The 10,519-nt window shown below is 48.5% G+C and overlaps 1 pseudogene across 1 annotated transcript; it reads left to right on the top strand.

The window, feature by feature from the left end:
- Positions 1–751: 751 nt before the first annotated feature.
- LOC311114507 (mitochondrial ornithine transporter 1-like) lies at positions 752–9,454 on the top strand (annotated as a pseudogene). Its single transcript has 7 exons — positions 752–815; positions 3,643–3,754; positions 4,464–4,610; positions 4,931–5,071; positions 5,248–5,423; positions 5,795–5,952; positions 9,251–9,454. The product of its transcript is annotated as a mitochondrial ornithine transporter 1-like (transcript).
- Positions 9,455–10,519: the final 1,065 nt, after the last annotated feature.

Here is a 10,519-nt window from a genome sequence, read left to right as displayed (position 1 = left end):
CAGAAGCCATGAGAAAGTTGTCCGGCTGCAGGGACTGTGCGGGGGGAGTTATACTAACGTTACTGTCTGTACTTACTGGTGGCACAGACGCTGTTTCTTCCTTTCCTACACTGATAATACTCTTGCCTAACGATTGCGTCTGAAGCTGGGCTTGTAGCACAGCTATTCTCGCCGTAAGGCGAGAATTCTCCTGTATATTATGAGTACAGCGACTGCAATTAAAAGACATCATGTTAATGTTACTACTTAGCTTCGGCTGTTGAAGATGTTGATGAGCCATGTCCAGATAAAGCGTCCGGAGTGAAAAAGTTGAATAAGGGAAAAAAAGTTGCGATGGAAAAACGGAAAATAACGTAAAGTTGGCAGCTAAATCGCACAGGAAAATGACTCTTCTGTCTCGGGATAAACGTCCGGGGTGAAAACGTTTAACGAAAAAAGATGAGTGAGGACAAAACTAAAAAGTTGGTAAATTTGTTGAACACAGAGATTGATTAAACGTTTATTAAAAGTAAAACGTGAATAGTTTGGCAGGTAGCCAAGTAGCAACAAACAGCAGAGCAGCACGGAGACAATGCGGAAGCGAGACGGAAGCGAGACGGAAGTCACGTGTTACAGTCGTGTTATGACAGCCTGTGAATATTTACTGTGGGTGATGTGTTCTTCTATGACAGCCTGTAAATGTTTACTGTGGGTGATGTGTTCTTCTGTGACCAGTGGTGAAGGTTTAACATCATCATCATCACATCATCACATCATCATCATGGCACCACATCCAGTGGTCCAGGCCATCATAGACCTCTCAGCTGGAGCGATAGGTAGGTCTACATCTAGGTTTCCTCCAAAATGGCACCCTATTCCCTATTCTAGTGCACTACTTTTAACCAGGGCCCATGGGCTCTTGTGGAAAGTAGTGCTCTATGTAGGGAATAGGGTGGCATTTGGGATGCAGACGTACAGTAGGTCTGCAGTACATTCCCTGTTCCATATAAAAAAAAACATATAACTCCCCTAACAATGTGTGGCAGGTTGGCAACAGTAAGGAGGACACCTCCAGGCAGGTTGGCAACAGTAAGGAGGACACCTCCAGGCAGGTTGGCAACAGTAAGGAGGACACCTCCATGCAGGTTGGCAAAAAGTAAGGAGGACACCTCCAGGCAGGTTGGCAACAGTAAGGAGGACACCTCCAGGCAGGTTGGCAACAGTAAGGAGGACACCTCCAGGCAGGTTGGCAACAGTAAGGAGGACACCTCCAGACAAGGAGGCAGGTTGGCAACAGTAAGGAGGACACCTCCAGTCAGGTTGGCAACAGTGAGGAGGACACCTCCAGACAAGGAGGCAGGTTGGCAACAGTAAGGAGGACACCTCCAGGCAGGTTGGCAACAGTAAGGAGGACACCTCCAGGCAGGTTGGCAACAGTAAGGAGGACACCTCCAGTCAGGTTGGCAACAGTAAGGAGGACACCTCCAGACAAGGAGGCAGGTTGGCAACAGTAAGGAGGACACCTCCAGACAAGGAGGCAGGTTGGCAACAGTAAGGAGGACACCTCCAGACAAGGAGGTAGGTTGGCAACAGTAAGGAGGACACCTCCAGACAAGGAGGCAGGTTGGCAACAGTAAGGAGGACACCTCCAGACAAGGAGCCAGGTTGGCAACAGTAAGGAGGACACCTCCAGACAAGGAGGCAGGTTGGCAACAGTCAGGAGGACACCTCCAGACAAGGAGTCAGGTTGGCAACAGTAAGGAGGACACCTCCAGACAAGGAGTCAGGTTGGCAACAGTAAGGATGACACCTCCAGACAAGGAGACAGGTTGGCAACAGTAAGGAGGACACCTCCAGACAAGGAGGCAGGTTGGCAACAGTAAGGAGGACACCTCCAGACAAGGAGGCAGGTTGGCAACAGTAAGGAGGACACCTCCAGACAAGGAGAAAGGTTGGCAACAGTAAGGAGGACACCTCCAGACAAGGAGTCAGGTTGGCAACAGTAAGGAGGACACCTCCAGACAAGGAGGCAGGTTGGCAACAGTAAGGAGAACACCTCCAGGCAGGTTGGCAACAGTAAGGAGGACACCTCCAGGCAGGTTGGCAACAGTAAGGAGGACACCTCCAGGCAGGTTGGCAACAGTAAGGAGGACACCTCCAGACAAGGAAGCAGGTTGGCAACAGTAAGGAGGACACCTCCAGACAAGGAGGCAGGTTGGCAACAGTAAGGAGGACACCTCCAGACAAGGAGACAGGTTGGCAACAGTAAGGAGGACACCTCCAGACAAGGAGACAGGTTGGCAACAGTAAGGAGGACACCTCCAGACAAGGAGGCAGGTTGGCAACAGTAGGGAGGACACCTCCAGACAAGGAGACAGGTTGGCAACAGTAAGGAGGACACCTCCAGACAAGGAGGCAGGTTGGCAACAGTAAGGAGGACACCTCCAGACAAGGAGGCAGGTTGGCAACAGTAAGGAGGACACCTCCAGACAAGGAGACAGGTTGGCAACAGTAAGGAGGACACCTCCAGACAAGGAGCCAGGTTGGCAACAGTAAGGAGGACACCTCCAGACAAGGAGGCAGGTTGGCAACAGTAGGGAGGACACCTCCAGACAAGGAGACAGGTTGGCAACAGTAGGGAGGACACCTCCAGACAAGGAGACAGGTTGGCAACAGTAAGGAGGACACCTCCAGACAGGAGTGGCTACAGTAGGCCTGCCATCAAAATGTGTCGTCTGTTTTGGGAAGGTTAAGAAGGAAAAGTCAGCAGAATATAATGTTGGGTGTTGTCAAGGGATTGATCCTGATTCATACGTAGTAAATGTGCTAACAAAATATTAGTTTCCCTTTCACCTCTTTGTCTTCTCTCCATCTCCCTCCTCCCCTTTCCTCTGTCTCCTCTCCATCTCCCTCCTCCCCTCTCCTCTGTCTCCTCTCCATCTCCCTACTCTCCTCTGTCTCCTCTCCATCTCCCTCCTCCCCTTTCCTCTGTCTCCTCTCCATCTCCCTCCTCCCCTCTCCTCTGTCTCCTCTCCATCTCCCTACTCCCCTCTGTCTCCTCTCCATCTCCCTACTCCCCTCTGTCTCCTCTCCATCTCCCTCGTCCCCTCTCCTCTGTCCCCTCTCCATCTCCCTCCTCCCCTCTCCTCTGTCCCCTCTCCATCTCCCTCCTCCCCTCTCCTCTGTCCCCTCTCCATCTCCCTCCTCCCCTCTCCTCTGTCTCCTCTCATCTCCCTCCCTCCTCCCCTCTCCTCTGTCTCCTCTCCATCTCCCTCCTTCCCTCTCCTCTTTCCCCTCTCCATCTCCCTCCTCCCCTCTCCTCTGTCCCCTCTCCATCTCCCTCCTCCCCTCTCCTCTGTCCCCTCTCCATCTCCCTCCTCCCATCTCCTCTGTCTTCTCTCCATCTCCCTCCTCCCCTCCCCTCTGTCTCCTCTCCATCTCCCTCCTCCCCTCTCCTTTGTCCCCTCTCCATCTCCCTCCTCCCCTCTCCTCTGTCCCCTCTCCATCTTCCTCCTCCCCTCCTCCCTCCTCCCCTCTCCTCTGTCCCCTCTCCATCTCCCGTCTCCTCCCCTCCTCTGATCCTAGATCTGTACCGAGGGGAAACCTCACCCCGGAGCTGTGTTTCTAACCCTCTCCATCTTCCTCCTCCCCTGTTGCCTCTAGGTGGGACAGCCTGTGTGTTCAGTGGCCAGCCATTTGACACAGCCAAGGTGAAAATGCAGACCTTCCCTTCCATGTACCGAGGCTTCCTCCACTGCTTCATGTCCACCTACAGGTAAAAACAGCTTGGCTTTACACCACTCCAGCCGACGCTTGGCATTGCGCTTGGTGATCTTAGGCTTATGTGCTGCTGCTCGGCCATGGAAACCCATTTCATGAAGCTCCCGACTAACAGTTATTGTGCTGACGTTGCTTCCAGAGTCAGCTTGGAACTCGGTAGTGAGTGTTGCAACTGAAGACAGACGATTGTTACTCGCTATGCGCTTCAGCAATCACCGGTCCCGTTCTGTGAGCTTGTGTGGCCTACCACTTCACGGCTGAACTGTTGTTGTTCCTAGACATTTAACAGCACTTACAGTTGACCGGGGCAGCTCTAGCAGGGCAGAAATTTGACAAACTGACTTGTTGGAAAGGTGGCATCCTATGACGGTGCCACATTGAAGGTCACTGAGCTCTTCAGTAAGGCCATTCTACGGCCATTGTTTGTCTATGGAGATTGCTTGGCTGTGTGCTCGATTTTATAAACCTGTCAGCAACGGGTGTGGCTGAAATAGCCGAATCCACTATTTTGAAGGGGTGTCCAGATACTTTTGTATATATAGTGTATCTTGATGGAGGCTACACATCAAAACGACTGGTTGTAGTAATACAAATTCATTTTTTCCATTGTAGCATTTTACCAAGTTTTCCAACTTCCATTATCCTCCAAGAGTTTCTGAATCTGAGTACCTGTTTCCTGTCAATGTTACCCGGCGGGTCTGTAGACAAGTGGGTCTGAGAGGGCTTTACCAAGGAGCCACCCCAGCCCTCATAGCCAACGTCGCAGAGAACGCTGTCCTCTTCATGAGCTATGGTTTCTGCCAGGACGTATTGCGGCGAATCACCGGCATGGACAGAGCCGTAGAACTCAGGTTAGACTGCCGTATAGGACCACCAAGACAAGCCTTGGCATGTTGGGCTCTTTCTACAGGGTCTTTATAGAGTGTGTATTGTGTGTAATTTCTAGATCTCACATGATTTGTAATTCTGACCAAGCAGATAATTGTATATGCATGTAATTCAACAATGATCCTACAGGTCTTTCACAAGACAGTGCCTTTTTAAATATCAGTTGTGTAACATTAACCAGTCTTAGGATTTTGTGTTCCGTTCCAATTTACTGTAAAATATGTCCCCTCTGCTATGGTTGTCCTCCTTCATTTCTCCCCCTGGTCCTTGGTCCTCTCCTTAGTGACCTCCAGAAGGCGTGGTCAGGCTCCCTAGCCTCCATCTTCTCATCCCTGGCTCTCTGTCCCACGGAGCTGGTCAAGTGTCGTCTGCAGGCCATGCATGAGATGGAGGCCTCCGGCAAGATACCTGCAGGGCAGAAGAGGTAAGATAAGACGAGAACCCCATTGCTGTTTGGGGTTTTTCGCTGGGTTTCTGTAGAAGTACTTTGTGACCACTGCTGATGTAAAAATACATTTGATTTGATGCATAAAATGGAGGCCTCTGGCAAGATAACCGCAGGGTATCATATCTGTGTTGTGTCTCCCTGGGTCTGTCCAGTTCGGTGTGGTCCGTGGTTCGGACTGTGTTGAGGAAGGACGGTCCTCTTGGGTTCTACCAGGGTTTGACTACAACCATCGTCAGGGAGGTGCCCGGGTATTTCTGCTTCTTCGGAGCCTACGAGCTATGTCGCACGACATTCGCTCAGCATCTGAGCACTGAAAAGGATGGTATAGGTATGAGGGTGGAATCATGAACACCTGTTGGATATATGTATTCATTCATTGGTTTCTTGCAAAGTTTTGCAATGCAACTATTTGAGTAATCACTGTGTTCTAAATGGCCTCTCCTCTCCTCTCCTCTCCTCTCCTCTCCTCTCCTCTCCTCTCCTCTCCTCTCCTCTCCTCTCCTCTCCTCTCCTCTCCTCTCCTCTCCCCTCCCCTCCCTCTCCTCTCCTCTCCTCTCCTCTCCTCTCCTCTCCTCTCCTCTCCTCTCCTCTCCTCTCCTCTCCTCTCCTCTCCTCTCCTCTCCTCTCCTCTCCTCTCCTCTCCTCTCCTCTCCTCTCCCCTCCCCTCCTCTCCCCTCCCCCTCATCCTCTCCTCTCTAGGTTGGTCCCTCTGATGTTCAGTGGTGGGTTTGGGGGAGCATGCCTGTGGCTGGTGATCTATCCCATAGACTGTGTGAAGTCCAGGATCCAGGTCCACTCCCTAGCAGGCAGACAGCAAGGCTTCATCAAGACCTTAATGGGGATCATACGCACTGAAGGTGAGAGAATAAATAGATACTGCATTAAATAACTACTATATTGGTAATGGTTGAAGGAAGATGTACAGTGAGGGAAAAAAGTATTTGATCCCCTGCTGATTTTGTACGTTTGCCCACTGGCAAAGAAATGATCAGTCAATAATTTTAATGATAGGTTTATTTGAACAGTGAGAGACAGAATAACAACAAAAAAATCCAGAAAAACGCATGTCAAAAATGTTTATAAATTGATTTGCATTTTGATTTGCATTTTAATGAGGGAAATAAATATTTGACCCCCCTCTCAACCAGAAAGAGTTCTGGCTCCCAGGTGTCTTTTATACAGGTAACGAGCTGAGATTATGAGCACACTCTTAAAGGGAGTGCTCCTAATCTCAGCTTGTTACCTGTATAAAAGACACCTGTCCACAGAAGCAATCAATCAATCAGATTCCAAACTCTCCACCATGGCCAAGACCAAAGAGCTCTCCAAGAATGTCAGGGACAAGATTGTAGACCTACACAAGGCTGGAATGGGCTACAAGACCATCGCCAAGCAGCTTGGTGAGAAGGTGACATCAGTTTGTGCGATTATTCGCAAATGGAAGAAACACAAAATAACTGTCAATCTCCCTCGGCCTGGGGCTCCATGCAAGATCTCACCTCGTGGAGTTGCAATGATCATGAGAACTGTGAGGAATCAGCCCAGAACTACACGGGAGGATCTTGTCAATGATCTCAAGGCAGCTGGGACCATAGTCACCAAGAAAACAATTGGTAACACACTACGCCGTGAAAGACTGAAATCCTGCAGCGCCCTCAAGGTCCCCCTGCTCAAGAAAGCACATATACATGCCCTTCTGAAGTTTGCCAATGAACATCTGAATGATTCAGAGGAGAACTGGGTGGAAGTGTTGTGGTCAGATGAGACCAAAATGGAGCTCTTTGGCATCAACTCAACTCGCCGTGTTTGGAGGAGGAGGAATGCTGCCTATGACCCCAAGAACATCATCCCCACCGTCAAACATGGAGGTGGAAACATTATGCTTTGGGGGTGTTTTTCTGCTAAGGGGACAGGACAACTTCACCGCATCAAAGGGACAATGGACGGGGCCATGTACCGTCAAATCTTGGGTAAGAACCTCCTTCCCTCAGCCAGTGCATTGAAAATGGGTCATGGATGGGTATTCTAGCATGACAATGACCCAAAACACACGGCCAAGGCAACAAAGGAGTGGCTCAAGAAGCACATTAAGGTCCTGGAGTGGCCTAGCCAGTCTCCAGACCTTAATCCCATAGAAAATCTGTGGAGGGAGCTGAAGGTTCGAGTTACCAAACGTCAGCCTCGAAACATTAATGAGTTGGAGAAGATCTGCAAAGAGGAGTGGGACAAAATCCCTCCTGAGATGTGTGCAAACCTGGTGGCCAACTACAAGAAACGTCTGACCTCTGTGATTGCCAACAAGGGTTTTGCCACCAAGTACTAAGTCATGTTTTGCAGAGGGGTCAAATACTTATTTCCCTCATTAAAATGCAAATCAATTCATAACATTTTGACATGCGTTTTTCAGGATTTTTTTGTTGTTATTCTGTCTCTCACTGTTCAAATAAACCTACCATTAAAATTATTACCATTTCTTTGTCAGTGGGCAAACGTACAAAATCAGCAGGGGATCAAATACTTTTTTCCCTCACTGTAAAGGTCAGTCAATCCAGAACCGAACAGGAATGGAAGACCCAGAGTTACCTCTGCTGCAGAGGATAAGTTCATTAGAGTTACCAGCAACAGAAATTAGCAATTAACTGCACCTCAGATTGCACCTCACAGAGTTCAAGTAACAGACACATCTCAACATCAACTGTTCAGAGGAGACTGCATGAATCAGGCCTTCATTACATTTACATTTTTTACATTTTAGTCATTTAGCATACATTTTAATTTTTTATACTGGAATCGAACCCACAACCCTGGCGTTGCAAATGCCATGCTCTACCAACTGAGCTACATCCCTGCCGGCCATTCCCTCCCCTACCCTGGACGACGCTGGGCCAATTGTGCGCCGCCCCATGGGTCTCCCGGTCGCGGCCGGCTGCGACAGAGCCTGGATTCGAACCAGGATCTAGTGGCACAGTTAGCACTGCGATGCAGTGCCTTAGACCACTGCACCACTCAGGAGTACCACTTCATGGTCGAATTGCTGCAAAGAAAGAAGAAGACACTTGCTTGGGCCAAGAAACATGAGCAATGGACATTAGAATGGTGGAAATCTCCAATGTCCAAATTTTAGAATTTTGATTCCAACCGCTATGTCTTTGTGAGACGCAGAGTAGGTGAACGGATGATCTCCGCATGTGTGAAGCATGGAGGAGGAGGTGTGATGGTGTGGGGGTGCTTTGCTGGTGACACTGTCTGTGATTTATTTCGAATTCAAGGCACACTTAACCAGCATGGCTACCACAGCATTCTGCAGCGATACGCCATCCCATCTGGTTTGGGCTTAGTGGGACTATCATTTGTTTTTCAACAGGACAATGACCCAACACACCTCCAGGCTGTGTAAGGGCTATTTGACCAAGAAGGAGAGTGATGGAGTGCTGCATCAGATGACCTGGCCTACACAATCACCCGACCTCAACCCAATTGACATGGTTTGGGATGAGTTGAACCGCAGAGTGAAGGAAAAGCAGCCAACAAGTGCTCAGGATATGTACGAACACCTTCAAGACTGTTGGAAAAGCATTCCAGGTGACTATCTCATGAAGCTGGTTGAGAGAATGCAAAGCTGTCATCAAGGCAAAGGGTGGCTACTTTGAAGAATCTAAAATATATTTTTTGGTTACTACATGAAATGTGTATACAGTACACAGTGAGCAGGACTGTCTCTTCCAGTTCACTGCAGGGGTGGAAAAAGTACCCAATTGTCATACTTGAGTAAAAGTAAAGATACCTTAACAGAAAATGACTCAAGTAAGAGTGTAAGTCACCCAGTAAAATACTACTTGAATAAAAGTCTAAAAATATTTGGTTTGAAATATACTTAAGTATCAAAATAAATTTTCCTGTCCTGCTAAGCATGAAAAATGTAACAAGTACTTTTGGGTGTCAGGGAAAATGTATATTATTAAAAACTATATTATTTTCTTTAGGAATGTAGTAAATGTTGTCAATATAAATAAAGGACAGATACCCCAAAAACTATTTTTACTTACGTACTTTACACCACTGGTTCACTGTGATTTTAAGATGGTACATCAAATGTTCAACAGTTTATATTCTACACAGAACCTGTCATTCTCTATATTTCTGTTCTTCCTGTAGGAGTGGCTCCTCTCTACTCAGGCCTCACCCCCACCATGATTAGAACCTTCCCTGCCAACGGAGCTCTCTTCTTGGCCTATGAGCTCAGTCGGAAGGCGATGATGAAGAAGTTTGGAGACGTCTGATTGGCTGAACCATCTCCTCACAACGGACGCTTCCTGTTTCCTCAATGCCTGCACTTTGTTGGCATCCCAAATGGCACCCTATTTGCACCCTATTTTTAAAATATTATTTTAAAGTATGAATGTGATTTTTTTTATAAATATGCTTTTTTGTTGTTGTTGTTGTTCTAACTATTGAATATGCAAGGATAATGCCTACATTTGTTAAGCAGGTCACAGTTATTTGGGAATGTGGAGTGTGTGGCGTTCTTTTATGCAACTGTAAAAATAAAAATAAAGTCAACACACTCTATTGAATGGCGAACCCTAACCTACCATACTGTATATACTGTATTTTATTTTTAGACAGTTTACTCACACTTAGTAAGAAACAAACATTTTCAGGTGTGTGTCAGTTGATGCTTTTTACAGGTATTCTATGCAACACCGATCTACTGTATATAATAGGACACACTGTGCAGATCACCATGGAATTGGATTACTGTTAGTGTGTACTCTGGTAATGATGACTTCTGGAAGACGCTATTAGTGTGTACTCTGGTAAGCACTATAAATGACTTCTGGAAGACACTATTCTTGCACTACTATTCTTTATAACAATAAAGATTGACTAATAACTGCTGATTTTCTATTCCCCTCCCTCTCTCCCTTCTATAGCTCCCTCCCTCCCTCCTCATCCCTCTCCCCTGCCTGCCTGCCTCCATCCATCTCCCTCCCACTCTCTCTCCCTTCCTACCTCCCTCTCTTTCTCTCCCCCTCCATCTCTCCCTCTTTCTCTCCCACTCTCTCCCTTCCTACCTACCTCCCTCCCTCTCCCCCTGCCTCCATCCCTCCCTCTCTCTCCCTTCCTCCCTCCCTCTCTCCCTCCGTCTCTCTCTCTCTCTCTCTTCCTCCCTCCCTCCCTCTCCCCCTGCCTCCATCCCTCCCTCTCTCCCTCTCTCTCCCCCTCCTATAGCTCCCTCCGTCGCTCTCTCCCTCCCTCCCTTCCTCCCTCCCTCACTCCCTCCCTCCGTCTCTCTCTCTCTCTCTTCCTACCTCCCTCCCTCCCTCTCCCCCTGCCTCCATCCCTCCCTCTCTCTCCCCCTCCTATAGCTCCCTCCGTCTCTCCCTCTCTCTCTCTCCCTTCCTCCCTCCCTCACTCCCTCCG

This window comes from Coregonus lavaretus (genome assembly GCF_964263955.1).
Source record: "Coregonus lavaretus genome assembly, contig: HAP1_SCAFFOLD_3290, whole genome shotgun sequence".
NCBI classification, from domain to species: Eukaryota; Metazoa; Chordata; class Actinopteri; order Salmoniformes; family Salmonidae; genus Coregonus; species Coregonus lavaretus.
The sequence above is the reverse complement of the archived record's forward strand: the minus strand, read 5'-3'. Positions and strand labels throughout refer to the sequence as shown.